This window comes from Canis lupus, chromosome 2, assembly GCF_003254725.2.
Source record: "Canis lupus dingo isolate Sandy chromosome 2, ASM325472v2, whole genome shotgun sequence".
In the NCBI taxonomy this organism is placed as follows: Eukaryota; Metazoa; Chordata; class Mammalia; order Carnivora; family Canidae; genus Canis; species Canis lupus.
The window spans coordinates 14,292,714-14,310,689 of record NC_064244.1 but is presented as its reverse complement, the minus strand read 5'-3'; the positions used below and the strand labels follow the sequence as shown (position 1 = coordinate 14,310,689).

The window sequence follows — 17,976 nt, the reverse complement described above, 5'->3', positions numbered from 1 at the left end:
ACCAGCCCCTCGGCCTGAGACTCCCCTTCTGTCTGTGTCTCAGACTAGTTACTGACTTGCTCAAACTAGTTACTGCAGAGATGAACTATTCCTGCTAGAGAGCACTTTTTTTTTCTTTGCCAAATCAGCATGATCAAATATTTCTAAAGCTAAACCAAATGATATATTGGCTTACAAAGATTATCCACACCCTTGCATCAATTTAAAAAAAAAATGGAGCTGCCACTGGGAGAGAGTGGGGAGAGGCTATTTTGTGCTCAGAAAGATGCCCCAAGGCAGCTGTAGATAGCATTGTTTTTGTTCAGCTTTGGCTGGGCTGGTGTGTGCATTAGCTCATGTTCCAAATCTGTCACCAGAAGAATGTAGTGAGAATCTTGTTTGAATCTTTTCTTCCTCACCCTTTGCTTAGCCAGAGTCCAGTGTCTACATAGTCGAGATCGCCAAGACTTAAAAACAGCACTTTTGTATAAAACCTAACCGACTTTTTACATGATTCATAAGAAGAAATGGAGGCACTTCTCCCAATAGCCCAACACACACCTCTCCAGGCCCTGTTCCCCCCTCACTCTGGAGGTAATTGCTGCTGAGTTTTAGAACATATGGGATAATCCTTTTCATAATATCTGCAAGTCTCCACTGAAGCTGGAAAGGAGGGAGAGAGGGGGCTGGTGGGAGGGAGAAGGAGGGAGAGAGGGGGCTGGTGGAGAGACAGAGAGGTGGGGCGTAAGGAGGGAGTGGGAACCAGAACTGAGAACAGCCATGGCTGAGAACTTGAATTTGTGATTCGGGTTGATCACCTTTGCCTTTAAAACCTCAAGCAGAAATCCAAGGCTTTTGTGTAGCTTTCAAGGACCTGAGGGCCTTTCCTCAGTCCCATACCCTTGTAAGGGACCCATGGGTTAACTGTGTGCTGCCCTCATCTCTCACTGATTCTGCTTCAACCTCCCTGGACATCGGCATCTTCATCTGTGCTCTTCTCCTTCAGGCCAGCAGGATTGCGTGAAGTCACAGTGACTAAATTGCCTTTTAGATCATAAAACACTTTTACAATGTCTATTTTTGCAAAGTGAAGATTAAATGAGATGCTGAAAGTATGTTGTATGGTGTTAAAGACTATCTACCCAGGAAGAGCTAGTGTTGATTCACACTTGCCCTGGAAAACTTCTGTCTGTACTTGGCACTGGGGGAGGACTTGGTTTCCCCAGGTAAGAGGGTCGGAAAGGGGAGAGTACAGCAGAGGATGGGGTGACCCCTCTGGCTGGATGCCCTGGTGGCTATACCCCGTATCTCACTAGTTATGGCATCATTTCCCAAACCCCTTAACCTCTCTGTTGCTGATGGCTTGCTGAAATGCTCTCACCATGAACTCTGTGTCTAGTGGGAAAGGAATTTTTAAAAGACAAATGACAGGTGGTGCCCCACACAGGGCCCCCCTGGCACAGCCCAGCACTCACTGGAGAGGGAGTTCCCGTGAGGGGAAGTGGCTTGTGGCACAGCCTGCCTTCTCAGACGTGAGGACCACCAGCTCATGACCCTTGGCCGCAGAGACAGGGCAGTCACTGCTGCAGGAAAGGAACTTCTGGAATGGTCTTGCTGCAAGGCCTGGGGAGCTATGAGCCATAGGCTAGGCCATGGCTGCAAGGACAGAAGGACAGCTGCTCTTCCCCTAGGAGCCACAAACCGCAGTGGGGGTGAGGACAGCGTCTTGAAGCGGTTCACTTCCTCTGTGCACCATGACCAGTGGTGGCCTGGTGCCCTGGGTCTAGGGTAAGGGCCACAGAAGGTGAAACATGATCACATGCCACTATGAGGCATTGAAGAAGGCATGTGTGACCAGAGGTATGGAGCCAGCCTGTGGGATAGAAATGGGTAGAAATCAAGAGCAAGAATGAGATGTAGACTTCCCTCTCCTACATGTAGTTATGTCTTGCAAACTGAGTTTCAAAGATTTGCCCACCCAAAGGGTATCTTGTTCAGTGTTTACCTTATTAGTTCTTTCCCCATCAAGAAACTGATTAGTTGGGGATCCCTGGGTGGCTCAGCGGTTTAGCGCCTGCCTTTGGCCCAGGGCGCGATCCTGGAGACCCGCGTCGGGCTCCGGGTATGGAGCCTGCTTCTCCCTCTGCCTGTGTCTCTGCCTCTCTCTCTCTCTCTCTCTCTCTCTCTCTATCTCTCTCATGAATGAATGAATGAATGAATGAATGAATGAATAAATAAATAAATAAATAAATAAATAAATAAATAAATATTAAAAAAAAAAGAAACTGATTAGTTGGATGAATGAAATGACTTTCCTTTGCTATTCAACTGAATGGCAGTGGCCCTTCTGTTCTTATCACCATTGTAAATCAGCATCATTGCTGCCAGGGTGCTTTGCCCTCCGTGTACATGGGGCTGCTCTGTGGATGAATCTCCTTTCCGTGCTCCCCAAGAGGGCTGTGCACACCTGTCTGCTGTCCTGGACACACAGTGGTGGCTGCTTCCAGGGCCCCATCCACAAGAACCCCGAATTCCATGAAGGAGACCCATCAAGCTTGAACTTTCACATCTTGGCTTAACAGATGTCAGGTAGCAAAGGCAGACCTAAGAGATCTGAAGGAGTCCTCCACCTTTGGACCAGCTTCTCCGCCCCTCTTTTCTTAGAGTTCATAACCTTCCAGAAGCTTCTTGGTGTCTTGTCAGGGGCTAGGGAATCAGACAACCAAGCTCTTTAGAATTGGGTGAATAGAATAAAAGGGCTTATTGAATCTCCCAGGATAGGATTTGGACTCTGTACATTTAAAAACATCCTGTCTTGGGCCACCTGGGTGGCTCAGTTGGTTAAGCATCTGCCTTCAGCTCAGGTCATGATTTGGGGTCCTAGGATTGAGCCCTGAGTTGGGCTCACTGCTCAAGGAGGAGTCTGTTTGTCCCTCTCCCCCCACATGTGCTCTCTTGCGTGCACTCTCTCTCTCTCAAATAAATGAAAAATAAAATAATTTTTTAAAATAACATACTATCTTTTTTAAAAAAAAATTATAGGATTTGTATATTGACTAGCTTTATATATATATATATATATAGTTAGAGATTTTAATAAAATTTTAATTAAATTTGATTTTAATAAAATTTGACTCGTTCAAAATATCCTATATTATGTGTTTTGCAGTTATAGAAATTCTGTTTCTATAATTATAAAATACATTACTAATTTTGGAACTTCCATAATAACACATTCTTTTCCTTAGAGGGTATAGGCTGGAGGCAAATTGCCCAAACACTTTGAATTCCTTTGTGTGATAAAAGAGGCAGGCAAGTCAGGAGTAGCAGGTATTTGACATATTTGGATTTTGATAACCAACCTGGTCAGAGTTTAGTGGAAACAACCTGGTTTCTGAGGACCTGAGTCTGATCGAACATTAACTGGGTCCACTGGCTGAGTATCTTCCTGGACAATGGGTATATAGAATGAGAAATGTCCCTTGGTTCCCAATTGAGGCATTTTGGGAACTTCAGAGAGAGCAGTTTATGTTCTTATAAGAATATTCTTATATTCTTCATGTGAAGGTTTCAGACACTTACCAGTTTACTTCCAACTGGCGGTTCTTGCAAAGGACTGAGGGACAATTTATGTCTTGTTTGCACTCCTAAAATAGTGTGAAATTTGTATAAAACATCTATATGAATTTGTATAAAACATTATAGTACAGGTTTAGTGTAAAATTACAGACCCCTCTTCTTTCACAGATGCCCTCTAACTATCCAAATATTAACATGGCTGCTATCAAGAGTTTAAGTATAACTCAGAGATTAGGGACACAATCACAATACGACACAATCCTATTAGGACACAATCACAATAGGAACAGGAGGTGTGTTTAGCTTGGGTCACCATAGTTGGTAACTTTTGATGTGAGCTTGAATATCCAAAGTCCTGCTTCTGTGTAAAGATTTAGTTTAGCAAATTGATAATTTAGAACTCTGGAGATTTTTCTTTCTTTTAATTCAGACACTGAGTTGAAATTAAACACATTGCCACTACCCTTCCCTAGCCCTAAAAAAATGAGGTGGAACTTAAGTGAATAGAGATATGTGGGTAAATTATTTGAATTTTGTTTATACTTAACAGTGTACTAGTCACACAGGTTTTGCTTGAAAATCAACCAGGCTTTCTTTTCCAATTTAACATTTCACCTAACAAAGCTGCCTTTGCGTATTTTAATAATCATAGTTGCTGCGTATTGTTAATTTGAATCACACAGCAGGTCTTGTAAAATGCCACCTTCCCTTTACTACATGTCTAATGGAGACTTGTAGGTGTGAATCCCGATATTTTTTATTTTTTTAAGATTTTATTTATTTATTCATAGAGATACAGAGAGAGAGAGAGAGAGAGAGAGAGAGGCAGAGACACAGGCAGAGGGAGAAGCAGGCTCCATGCAGAGAGCCTGACGTGGGACTCGATCCAGGGTCTCCAGATCACGCCCTGGGCTGCAGGCGGCGCTAAACCGCTGCGACACTGGGGCTGCCCTCCCTTGACATTTAAATCTACATCATGGAAGCTCACCATTAAGTGGAAAAAAAATCTCAGCAGCAAGTAACTGAACAGCACCTGGGTAGGTGAGATGGAAATTGAAACAGAAACAAGAACCTACGTGTATTCAGTTTTTATGAGAGTTCATGCTCTTGAGAGACACTCTTGCCCTTTGTCTTATGAAATATTCAAGTGGCTTTATTTTCTTACTCGAAGGTATGTAATATGTGGAAAAGCAGAATATGTGTTTTTGACACTTAAACACTTGAAAACACTAGTGTTGTTTTCAAGGAGCCTCTTAGCATGCTGTAAGCATGAGAGCAGAACCCAGGACTAGTATACAGCAGCAGAGATGGTGGTAGAGGGCAAGCCACCCTCCCTCCCTCTGAGCCCAGAGCAGACATCAGCCACCCAGAGCACCTGCACGTCCCCATGCATGGTGGGCTTCAGCATAGAGCTTCACGCAGCCAAGGCCAGGGCTCTGAGTTGGCATGACAATGCTGTCTGCTACGCTGGTCCCTCCTACAGCACACTCACAGAGGAATGATGCCAGTTGTGAACAGCCAGTTTAAAAAAATGTGGGGAATGGGAGTGTAAGACAATAGTGTTCTATGGCTTTGGAATTTATGATTATTGTTTCATCAGATGTGAGCTTCTGAATAAACTGTTCACAGCATTGCAATGTTTACATACAAAATAATATCGTGGCACATTGTTGCATCAGTTTAAATGGAGAAAGAGACACCTGTTGCGTTTTTATGAGACTCCCTTGCTTTTATAATTGTCAGTATTTTAGTTTATAGTATGGACGATTGAAAATAGCCAAAGCCTTTTTATGTCACTGATAATAAATCCTCATTAGTTTGGATTTCACGGGTGGCTTTATTTAGCAGGTGCTTACCAAGGGCACTGGCAGCCAGCTCCAAGCCTGCCGGGAGGAACGGAATGGTAAACCGGAGGGGACAAGGACAAACAAGGCGTTGAGGAGGGGCACCAGCAATACAGAATCACTCCTGTTTCCAGAGTATCTGGTACTTAACTCCTGTGACATATGTTTCACACACATTAGAATTAAAGGCCACTGGGCATGTGGGACATTACGTTATACTTGGTTGGTGATTACTAGAGTGGAATCATCTCTTGTATCCTTACTGATTCGGTCTCTGCAGCCCCAGAGCAGGGATGCTTAGGGCATATTTGTTGAGTAAATGAACGAAATCGTTTGCTAACATTTCAAGCTTGTGAACATCTCAGATCTCTTAAAGCTGCTGCTGCTGGAAGCAAAGATGTCCTGACTTCAGGCTTTCCATTTCGGAGGGATGTTTGTGAAATGGACTTAGGAAAATGCACCAACTTCTTTTGGTCACCAGGGGGCAACATAGCGCAGCTACAGAACGGAGTCTACTCGTTTTAAAAGAAAGGTTGGCTCTTGAGCTCCTACTCTTAGACGTGGAGAGCTATGACTAAGTTAAATCAGTCCTGCAGGAGGGAGTTTCAAGCTGTATCAGCATATTTTAAGCTTAACACAGAGTAAGCATGTGTCCGGGTTAAAAATATATCCGTAAAAATAGCCTGACAATGTGCTTAAAAACAAAGTATTATATAAATAGGTAGCAAATGAAGATTTAGTCCTTAATAATTTTATTTTTATTTATTTATTGTTAATAAATTATTTTATTTATTTATTCATGAGAGAGAGAGGCAGAGACTTAGGCAGAGGGAGAAGCAGACTCCCTGTGGGGAGCGGGATGCGGGACTGGATCCCAGGACCCCAGGATCCTGACCTGAGCCAAAGGCAAATGCTCAACCGCTGAGCCACCCAGGCATCCCATAGTCCTTAATTTTAAAATCACTTTCTGCCACCCAATCAAATAGCTCATATGGCCTAATGGCCAAAAAAGATATCAGGTACATATTAAAGAGAACACTGTTGCCTCTTCCGAACAGGAGAGGATCTAATAAAAATCCACTATTTTGACTGTGTAATTGGCATAGTTTTAATTTCAGGGGGACAGCACAGTGGTTTGGGTTCTGCTAACTGGTTGTTGACTAAATGCATATACGTTCAAACTGATGGGCAGCTGCTGGTTTAATATAATCAGGTCCATGAATGCATCTCTTGTCCTGGAAACCTGTTGAACAGCCTGGCTTCAGAGGGAAATGCCAGGGGAGGGTGAGCACAGTCCTGTCTTTATTGTTAAGGAGAGAGTCACCAGGACCAGAAGAGAGGACTTTTTTCTTTTTCTATCTTTTTTTTTTTTTTTTTACAACATTCAATTAGAATACATTTTAGATTAGCTCATTAGTCACTGCAGATTATTCAAGAAATGAACTTTTTTTTCTTTTACTGTCTTCAGTTCAGGATCTCTGACGTCCTGAGGCTTGGCCACATAGAATTCCAAGGTAGATGCAGTCACCCTGCGATGCCAGGCCTTCCCTTCCCTTTTGCAGCTGCCTCTTCCTCCTCTTCAAGGGATCCTGGTTGCCCTGCTGTCGGGTTGGTAGCCAGTAGCTACAGGTTTCTTCTTCTTTCCTTTTCCTGGCCTAGGCTCCCTGGAAGTGCTAATTAGGAATCAAACAACCACTAGAGCTGGCAATCCAAGAAGAAAGGGGAGTAACAATGCTTCACTGCTAACTTGGCCTTGAACAGTGGGAGATCAACTGTTTGGGAGTAAAATAAACACAAAAGCCAACCAGGTGGTTGTTGCCTGCAGTGGAGGACCTGTGACCTCCCTCTGCCTGCTGAGGGGCCACAGGGACCCAGAGCAGAGCCACAGGCTCGGGATGCTGCCCACACCCACACTTCTATGGTTCCTCTTCTGCTTTGCCTAATTTAGAGATCCAAAGGAGAGTGCAAGCTTTCTGGTTGAGGTTGTGAGGGGCAAAGGTTTGATAGGACAATATCGGGGTTGGTGTTTCTTTTTTAAAACTCTGCTTTCCAAGGCTGCTTTTCGCAGAGCTAAAGGACACGCTTTTGGTTTTAAGGGTCCTATCCCTTGCTCTTTCTCTTTGTTATGAATATCTAGACAGGAATTTCTGAATGCCTCCATTGGAAGAATCCCCTAGGGACTGAAGAGGGAGACCCTGGATTCCTGAAGGCTAAAAATTGATCTAATATTTTCATCCCCAGCATATCAGCAATGCATAGGCATGTTTTTCTTAACCCTCGTTTCAGATACTCTAAACCCCATTCCTCTGAGAAGCAAACTAAGGCTGCTGTGTGTTCACTGTTGGGGCTCTGAGAAATTCTGAAGGAACCGTATGTTTACACAAGAAGTTAGCATTGGATACTCACGCGGGGGAGGGGGGGGGAAGTGTGGAAGGACGGGCTGTCAGATTAGTTTCCGCTCCATAATTACAGATTTGGGCTGTATATTGGACTTCACACGTGCACTGAGAGCTTGGTGAATGCTGTCCTCAAGGTTAGCCATCTCATGGTCCCTGACCCTTCCTCATCTCGCTCCAATTCAACATTGCCAATCTACTGTGGAGACTTGAAATGCTGGTAGTGTTCAGAACTCTGTTGGAACTCATCAGATTTTGGTGGACCAGTGGGTGGAATGCCTTCTCAGTGACAGAGACTGATGGCTAGAAGCTGAAGGAAGTTTGTGCCACGATGAATGTGCCACAGTTCATCATAACGGATGTATTCTTGCCCTTATATGTAGAGAAGAAGTCTCAGGAGCGGGGGTGGAGGGTGGGTGGGAAGAGTCTCTGAGCCCAGACCTTTACAGCATGAAAAATAATGGATGTTTGTGTTCAGGCACGGTTTGGCCAGCAGCTCAGGCTCCTTAATTTAAAAGACAAGTTTATTTTTCACCAGCACGTATTCTGTGCAGTGCTAAGGACCATTCCTGCACCTGACCCAGTGACTCCCTTTTAAGTACTCAGGACATGCAATCTATTTGGAGACAGTCAGTGGCTATTTTTGAAGTGGGCGCCTCAGGCCTCAGGAGTCAGGATGCATGCTAAATAAGTTGCTCCAAAAGATTGTGAGTTCTCTGAGGGACCTCGGAAAAGGGGCCAGGGGCTGCAGAGGCAAAGACATTTCCCTGGAAGCCTAGGGCCAGGCCTGCTGGAGGTAAGTTCCTTTAACACTGCAAGCCACCCAGGGTCTTAGAGTCGGGAGGGATTTGCAGACCACTATCTATTATTATGTAAATGGACCAACAGTGCTGCCTTTTAAGAGATTTTGGCAAAGGGTAACCCTTTGTCTGCCAAAAGGTAGGCTTTCCCTTTACTTCTGAGTCCAGAGTTCGCACAGTAAACAGTGGGTGACCTATAAGCCAGCCAGTCAACTTGCACATTGCCTTATTAGGCAGGCCGGCCGACCAAGGAGGCTGGCGGCATCTGGGGACAGGCCGGCAGAGCTGGTGGCTGTGGGCTTAGGTCCTGTAGGAGCCAGAGAGCCCAGACTCTGGAGACCTGGCCTAGTACTGCTCAATTAATTCTAGTGCACCGTGATGACAGGAATATGCACTGTCCTTGGTAGACCTTCTTTATGCTATGGATGGAAAACAGGAGGTGGCTCCCCCAAGGACAGAGTGCTAGATCTCCTTTTCCTAGGCCTTTATACACTGGGTAGCTTGTACTATATTAGGACTTACTCTATGGAGTATGGATTCTATCAGGAATTTTTTTTTCCTATCAGGAAATGTTTAATCAATTTCTGTTAACCCAAGATGTTGTGGAGACTCTTAGTGTCTTGATCGTATTTTCTAGTAAAGTCTTGCCTGTGGTGAGGTCTTACCTGTGCATGGGAGGGAGGAAGTATCACTAGGCAGAAAGGTGGTACAGTGGAAAGAACAGAGTCCTAAGAGCCAGGGGACCCGGGCTCTCTCGGGCTGTTGCAAATGGTCTAAGTGACCTTGAACAAGTCACTTCCTTTGCTCTCTGTAAAATGTAGGGTAAAATTTTTAAATTGTCTACTGAAGTTACATTCATTACATTATGTCATCTGCCTTATTGTTCTCTTCAATAAGTTTTACTCAGTGTTTTTGGTGACTAGCCCCCAGCTTAGCATCTGAGGGAAATATCTACACAATTGGGCCTTTTAGGCTGAATTCATCTTTTCTCTTTTCTGTGTTTCCAAATTGATCCAGTAGCTAGAAACTAGGGAGGATGGCACTTTTCTATACCAAAAGTTTTGTTCAGACTTCAAGTTCTTGAAATTGGCAGTCATGCCTCATGAACCAAAGCTGTATGTGGTTCACAGGTATATACAGAGCAAGAACCTGAATTAATAATGTGACCATACAGGAACTTCAAAATCCTGTCTCTTGTCTAAGTGTTTTCTTTTTTAAGATTTATTTATTTATTAGAGCATGCACACAAGCAGGGGAGGGGCAGAAGGGGAGGGAGAGAGAGAGAATCCTCAAGCAGTCTCCGTACTGAGCATGGAGCCTAACATGGGACTCGATCCCAGGACCCTGAGACCATGACCTGAGCCAAAACCAAGAGCAAGAACCTAAATTAATAATGTGACCATACAGGAACTTCAAAATCCTGTCTCTTGTCTAAGTGTTTTCTTTTTTAAGATTTATTTATTTATTAGAGCATGCACACAAGCAGGGGAGGGGCAGAAGGGGAGGGAGAGAGAGAGACTCCTCAAGCAGACTCCGTACTGAGCATGGAGCCTGACATGGGACTCGATCCCAGGACCCTGAGACCATGACCTGAGCCAAAACCAAGAGTCAGCTGCCCAACCGACTCAGCCACCCAGACGCCCCCTATCTAAGTGATTTCTTTTTCATTTCTGAATGTGGTGCAGGCTCTGGACAGCCTACCAAGATGCAAGGAGCAAATGGTAGCTCGTTCTACCTGCCAGGTCACCATGAGGTTATCCTGTCCCCCCAGAAATCTTGTAGTAGCAAAGCTCACCACCTTTTTGTGCCCAGAGACTGCTCCCACCACTGGGTTAGAGTAGGCAAATGCCTGTGGACTGGTAGGGGAGCAGACAGGGCACCTGAGGTGTTGCTGCTGGGCGGTTTTGACCTCATTGTCTTCTTTTGATTGACTCCTGTCTGCTTCTTTTCATTCGGGAAATGGTAAATCACTTTGCCCCTCCTGTTAAAGAAATGCTTTCTTTCTTTTTTTTTTTTTTTTTTTCTGTTTTAAATATCTCCTTCCATCTCTGTTGACTGCCTGGCTGACTAACTCCTGAAGGCACAGGCTAAGACTTTGAGTTACTTGTTCTTAACACAAGAACCTTTGACCTATACAAAAAGGGATTTGTTAGCTTGCTGCTGAGCTTCCCTAGGACCTTAGAAGACTCTTGAAACTTGATGCAAAGCGTGTTGCCTGAGGGGCACATTACTGCACCGCAAATTGTAGAGAGAAAAAGATTAACTGTGTGCAGAACAAGAAAGAGCAGAGAAACCTCTGGAGTGGGTACATTTTCTTTATACATCACAAAGACGTCAAGGGGAAGGAAGAGGCTTCTTGTTAGAACATAAACTTTGAGTCCCTGAATGAGAAGCCACGAAGTCTACGGCATTGTAAATTTCAAGACTGTTGCTTGAGTTTTTTTACATCTAGTTATCTCGAATGAGGAAGTTAGGACTCTAGCAGATAGGTAATTGAGTTTTCCAATGTGATTTTAAAATAGATGTATATAGCTTTAATGGTAAACAATGATTTGATTTTAAGGAATAGCCCCTGTTCTGAGAAAGTTTAAAGTGTCGCCTTTTTAAGGGGAAGGATTTCTGACTCATATGAATTATACTGTTTTAATCGGTTGTTTTGATTATTTCTTAATTACTTCAATAAGTGATTAGGTACAATGGATCAATGATAAAATATTTCACTCCAAATCAATATGAGTGTAAAAAAAAATCACATAATTTACATCAACTAAGGACACTAGAGTTGACATACTTATTTCCACGTTGTCACAGTTAAAATACTTCAGCTCATATCACTAGGTGTTTTGAAGATAAGAGGTGGAAGGAGGAGCCTCCTGTTCTCCCTTTTAGGAAGTGAGGACTTGTCCTCCCTCCATGTTTGTCTCAACTCTGCTGTGCACTTGGTTGTGTTGAAGCAGGAGGGAATGGTCTCCCATTATCCTTGGGAAGAACTTAATGTAAAAGTAATGAATGAGTGAGTGAATGAATGAATGCATGAGTGCATGAGGAGCAATATCTAACCTGGGGAAGACAAGTCTATGTACCTGATGGGAATAATGGAAGAAGTAGGGAAACTTCAAAAGGTTCAATGAGAACAAGATGGAAGAGGACTTGGCACTGTGTGCAAAAGCCAGTCGTGCATCTGTTAGGTGATCTCGTCTAGACTGGGACTCATCGAGGGCAGGCAGTCATTTCAGCATGCCGACCACTCTGGGACCTGACTGCTGGTGCTCAGTGAATCCTACTGGGAACGAAGAGATGGCTTCTGTAAGTGAAGTGGGAATACACTGCAGGACGTAGGACAGGTCTGGGGCAAGAAGCGGGGAGAGACAAAATCTTTGACATTTGTCTTTTGCATGTTGGGTTCAGGTAGGTGGCTGAGCATCTAACTGGAAATCCTGTGCAGACGGGGAGAAATGCTAGCTCTCAGAGGACATCTTCCTCCAGCACTGAACTGCTCCTGTAGCTTACATCCTGGGCAGTCCGTCCGCTTCACTGGCTTCAGGTGCCCATGACATGTTGACTGGCCAGTTGTGTCTGGTAACAGAGACCAAAGCCCAGCAGCGCGGTGGCCAGCCACCGGCCAGGTTGTGACCCGTCGAAGGATCACAATAGCAAGTTTATCAAAAAGATGTTGGCCTTTATAAACTTTTTTATTTTGCTATCTGCAGTCCCCGTTATGGTAAGAGGCACACCAGCCTCTTATGGGAAGAGACTTGGCCAGTACATCTGTGCTCCTAGAAATGCTTTTCACACCACCTAAAAACCATGCAGCATGATGTGTTTCAGCTTGGTGTCAAGCTGAAGAGAATCTGAAGTTTCTTCTTCTGCTTGGAAAAGTCCAAGCAGACATGATGGCTTTCATGTTTCTTCACAGCGGGTGAATCTCTTGTTCTGGGAGGTTCCTGCCTCCCTGCCTCTGTGCTGCGGCCTGGACTCTCACACTTCCTCTGACATGGCCCCCCCCTTTCAGCTCTCACCTCCTGTGATAAAGCACTGCTCTCATCCCATCTGTCACGCTTACATGACTGCTTCCTCCTGGCACATACTCTCCCCCATTCCTAGCTAGGCTCACCATCACCTTCTCCAGGGAGCCTTCTTTCATCAAACTCATCCATTTGATTAGATTTTCCTGCTTCTTCCTGGACGTAATATAATGAATGGCTTATTCTAGTGGTTTTCGAACTTTCGAGCACATCCTAACCACCTGGGGTAGGGAGAACCTTCATTCTTAACAAGCACCCATGTGGCTCTGAGGAGCACCAAACTTTGATATCATTTGCCTTTGTATCACATGTTAAACTGACTCATCAGTGTAAGTATATTTTTAGTCATTTCAAGCAGAAAAGACTAGATCTTCAACTTCTATGTCATAACCTTCCTATGCCACTAATCTTTGAGCACAGGATCTGCTTTCGTGGTGATCACTGCCCGTGGAGAAAGCTATTAAGAACACGTCTGATCTTAGCAACACCCTCCCCCTTGCCCTCTATCAGTCAGCAAACACATTGGCAACTGTTCTGAGACTCTAGGTAGGGTCCTGGGTACCAGTTAATGTACACTTGTAGAAAATATTGAGATGCTGGGGATGGTAGGTTGCTGGACTTTTTTTTTTTTTTTAAACTAATTAGTTTTGTGAGGGGGTTGTTGTTGTTTTTATAAAAATGCTCTTCTGGGGACGAGGAAGCCCAGAAATTATTTTATTCAAAGCCCTTTCTTTCAAATCACTCAAGTATAGTTGAATGACAGCTATAATCTATCAGGATCAACAGTAATATTATACATTTACTGGTCTACCATCTGGATTTTTAGACTTATAAAAAATTCTCATATCTGATGATTCAGTATTTCCTACTTTCTGTTCATGTTAAAACCATCAAATAGCAAGTATTGAATGACTGCAGTTGGCAGAAGCCTTCTGTGAGCTCCCTGGATAATTGTAATCATGCCAGCCCCCTTCCCCTCAGCTTGGGTTCCACCCTCAGTGAGCAAGCCAGGTGGGGCTTGGGCCCCCATAGCTCTCAGGAACAGTGTTCTCCACCTCCTGTTCTAGGACATAGTTTCAGATTTTACACACTAAATACCTAAGTATATACTTATTTGTCAGATCATTGTTGAAGGACCTTTTGTGTATTGGTGTTTCGAATAGGTCAAAAAAGTTCTGGGCATCTCCGACCTGGAAGGAGTAGTGGACGCATGTAAGCCAGCATCTGCCTTTGGTCCAATGCCCCTCAGGAGACCTGTGCCTGGATGCCCAGCGTATGCCTATAACTTGCATTACTTTGTGTTTTACCTTTAATATACTTTTTATTTAAAAAATTTGTGCTAAAATATAATACCATTTTAACCATTTTTAAGTGCACAAATCAGTGGCATTAAGTACATTTACATTAGCTGGCAACCATCCTCACCATCCATCTCCCGAACTTTCTCATCTTCTCCAAATAAAACTGTGTCCCCATTATAGCTCTGCATTCCCCCTGCTTACCAGCTTCTGGGTAACCATAGTTCTACCTCCTGTCACTATAAATTTCACTACTTGACATACCTCATATTTTAAAATCATGCAATATTTGTCCTTTGTGTCTGGCTTAGTCGTTGAACATAATGTCTTCAAGGTTCATCCATATCATCATAGCACATGTCAGAACTTCATTCCTTAAGGCTGAATAATATTCCATTGCAGGTGTATTTCAGCATGCATTTTAAACATGGAACTGACCTTTGTTTTTGTTCTTTTTTCCTTGCTCTGAGAAATGGTTGACCATCCTCTCTTCCTGTAAGCTACCTGGGTTATTTTCCCAAGAATCATTAGCTACAGATTCAGAATTGGCCAGAAACTAACATGATTGGAGATAATTTTTACCTCAACTGTTAACATTCTTTTTTTGGACATTCAAAGACCTGAATAAGTCCCTAAGAGTTTGCAGTAGACTTTTTCTTTAAAAACGAGATCTTTCCTGTAGCAAGAGGGACACGGTTCTTTCAACACATCTGATACAGAAGTATATGTGAATTGTCATATTTCTTATCGTTGAAAGTACTTTTGCCTTTTCATGTCTACATACTTGGCCTGTTTAAAATTACACAATCTTATAACACTAACCAAAATTCACAAAGCCTTTACTATGCACATAGGAGGAGAATAACTCTAAAATAAGGAATCTGGAATGCCTGAATAAACCAGTACGTGATAAAAGGGAAACGAAAAGCACTAACTGGGTTTCCCACTGGTGGGATGGCCCCACATCAGGCAGATCTGTCCCAGATTCAGTGTCTCTGCACATAAATAAAATCCACCACAGAAAATGTGAATACCATTTCCAGCTGCTTCCAGCATACAAAATGCTCCTTTACTAGGCTATAAAAACACCTTCATTACGGAATTTTAGTCCAGCCAGAGCTTGTAGTAGTTTATAGTAGATTTCATTAAAATTGTTCTGCCGTACTTGTTAAAATCATAGAAATGTATCCGTAACTCATACTATGTAGTCAGGATTGCCCGTGTAAACATCAGCTCACCTTCCTGTGGACTGGGAGCACTTCAGGTGCTGTTCAGACACCACAGTGAGGAAGTGTAAGGTGACAGCACAAAGGCCTGAGCGGGAATGTCACATGCACCTGCGTCTCTTTTCTTTTCTTTTTTTTTTAAATTTTTTATTTATTTTTTTATTTATTTATGATAGTCACAGAGAGAGAGAGAGAGAGAGAGAGAGAGACATAGGCAGAGGGAAAAGCAGGCTCCATGCACCGGGAGCTCGATGTGGGATTCGATCCCGGGTCTCCAGGATCGCACCCTGGGCCAAAGGCAGGCGCCAAACCACTGCGCCACCCAGGGATTCCTGTGTCTCTTTTCAATACAGAGATCCATGCAGGGATTGGATGACACACCCCAGTTTTTGGACTGCTTCCCCCATACAATTGACCCTTGAACAACACAGGTTTCAACAGTTCAGATTTACTGCTCTGTGGTTTGTTCCAAGAAACACAGGGCAGTACTGTAAATGTATTTTTCCTTATGATTTTCTTAATAACACTGTCTTTTCTCTAGCTTATTAGTTCATTGTAAGAATACAGGATATATAGACATGACATACGAGATATGTGTTAAGCGACTGCATATATTCTTGATAAGGATTTTGGCTAACAGGCAATTTTCACTTCAATTTTGAGAGAGTCAAAGTTCTACTCTGATTTTTGACTGTTCAGGGGATCTGTGCCCAACCCGTATGTTCATATTTTGGGTGTTTTTTTTTTTTTTTTTTAGATTTTATTCATTTATTCATGAGAGACACACAGAGAGAGGCAGAGACAGAAGCAGAAGGAGAAGCAGGCTCTCTGAAGGGAGCCTGATGTGGGACTTGATCCTGGGACTCCGGGATCATGACCTGAGCCAAAGGCAGATGCTCAACCACTGAGCCACCCAGGTGCCACCCCCATGTTGTTCAAGGGTGAACTGTACATTCTCTCATTTAATCGTGACCTCACCTTCATATTTACCTCTTTGATTTCATTTTGATTGACCAGGAAGTGGTCATTTTGCCTTTAGAGCTACATTTTAAATGGTCCATCCCAGTCTAGGGATTTATCCTAGAACCAACTGTATTTCAGTTTTCCTGTCTGCAGATGGGGATGGTACCACCATCTCCCTGCAGGCTTTGAGAGTACTAAATGAGTTTAAAGCCCCAGAACTCTTAACATGATCCCCACCCCCTGTTGAAAGGTCAGTGAGGGTCCCAGATCATATGCTATTCTGTACCTCATCACAGTAAGTCTGGTAGAAAATGGGTAGCTGCCAGTTGAGGTATTGGGCTGTTTTCTTTTTCATTTGGCTTTTTCCCATTTCCTCCTCCATGATGACGACCCTCAAAGGATAACTTCCACTCACATTGAAGGGTGCATGAATGTTGTCAACCAGAGAGCAGACTGGAGGATTGGCCCTGCAGTAAAGCCTCCATGTAATCCTGAGCCAAAGCTGTGAACCATAGTCCCTGAGGGGTTAAAACTTTGATCCTCTGTCATCTAATGCCTTATCTTTTGACCTTGGCCATTTAGGTGACCCTTCTTACCTGAACTCTTACTGACATTATCCCCAGTTGGGCTGCAGAAATCAGCTCCTGTTTTTCTATTACATCATATCCCTGGCAAATCTTTAATGTTTTTTTCCTATTCTTCCCCTTGCACGTCCCTACTTCATGGTGTAGGAAAGACAAGACGTTCCGAAGAGTCTCAAGTTAAAGAAGGAGTGGTAAGACTTCTCCTTTATGCCTCCTAGAAAAGAAATAGATTTGGCTGTGAATGAGCCAGAATCTAAGAACGAGGAAGAATAGAAGCGAGCCCATTGTCTGTTTACTTGTTCACTTCATTCACTCGTTCATCCAGTATTTACATTTGGTTGTTCTGAGCCAGGTCTTGTGCTGGGAATGTGTCTCAGGGGTTGCACCTCAAGTTTTGATAAGCCATGTCTTCTAAAGAGCAGGAAAAGTGTAGTTGGCAATAGAGAAATGCTGAGAGAGAAGACCATGGAAGGGCTTGAATAGGTAAATTCCATGTTGGTTGGCAGCGAGAGTTGGCCCAAGACTTCCATGGGATTGTGGCCCGTGTGGGATGGAGTTTGAGAAACACTGAGTTGCATGTTACCAAGGGCCTTGGCGATTCTCTGGGCCAACTCTCCTAAAGCCAAGAAATGCATATGCTCAGGGGTGAAGGGCAGGTTGATGTGCTGTGAGCCCACAGACACAATTCCATTCATAATTTTCTTCTGCGTGATTAGACCAAATCTAAGCCTTGGGATTTCTAAAAGACCTAGAACCTTTGTCTTTATTTGTAATTTGTTTTGGTAATTCTAGAAGTCATTCATGCTTATTGTGGGAACTTTGGACAATAGAGGAGGAAATATATGAACAGAGTTATGTCTGTTATGTATGTGCAACAATTCATGTTTTGATGTGTTTACTGTCTTTGTGATAAGATGGGGTGTCTATCTCTCATCATGATGAAAAGCTTTTCAAATCACCAACTGAGTTTCAAACTTGGTTTTCTTGTGTAATTTATTTACCCATTTTTCTATGTGTTTTCCTATGTAGGCTGGTTCCAGTTTCATGTGTTTATAAACAAGACTGTGGTAAACATCCTTGTACTCATTCAAAGTCATTTCCTTAGTACATTTCTAGAAGTAGAATTACTGAGTCATGGCTTTATACAGTCTTACAGATTGATAGAAACATCTTTATCTTGTCCCTCTCCAATAAGGTGGGGACCTTATTTAAGGGAAGGAAGAATCATAGGTTACTTGCTTTTTTCCATAATACCCATACTCCATGAAGCCCTGACTTCTGT

General features: G+C 43.4%; 1 protein-coding gene across 5 annotated transcripts in view; it reads left to right on the top strand.

Moving 5' to 3' along the window:
- The window catches only part of SVIL (supervillin), a 230,942-nt gene that overhangs the window by 104,221 nt on the left and 108,745 nt on the right, over positions 1-17,976 (top strand). The window contains exon 1 of one of the 5 annotated variants that reach the window (XM_049100248.1): positions 8,521-8,594. The exons of the other annotated variants lie outside the window; for them this stretch is intronic. The gene's annotated coding sequence lies outside the window, so the exon portion shown is untranslated. Of the gene's footprint in view, positions 1-8,520; positions 8,595-17,976 lie in introns of those variants that run through there. 5 annotated transcript variants of the gene reach the window in all.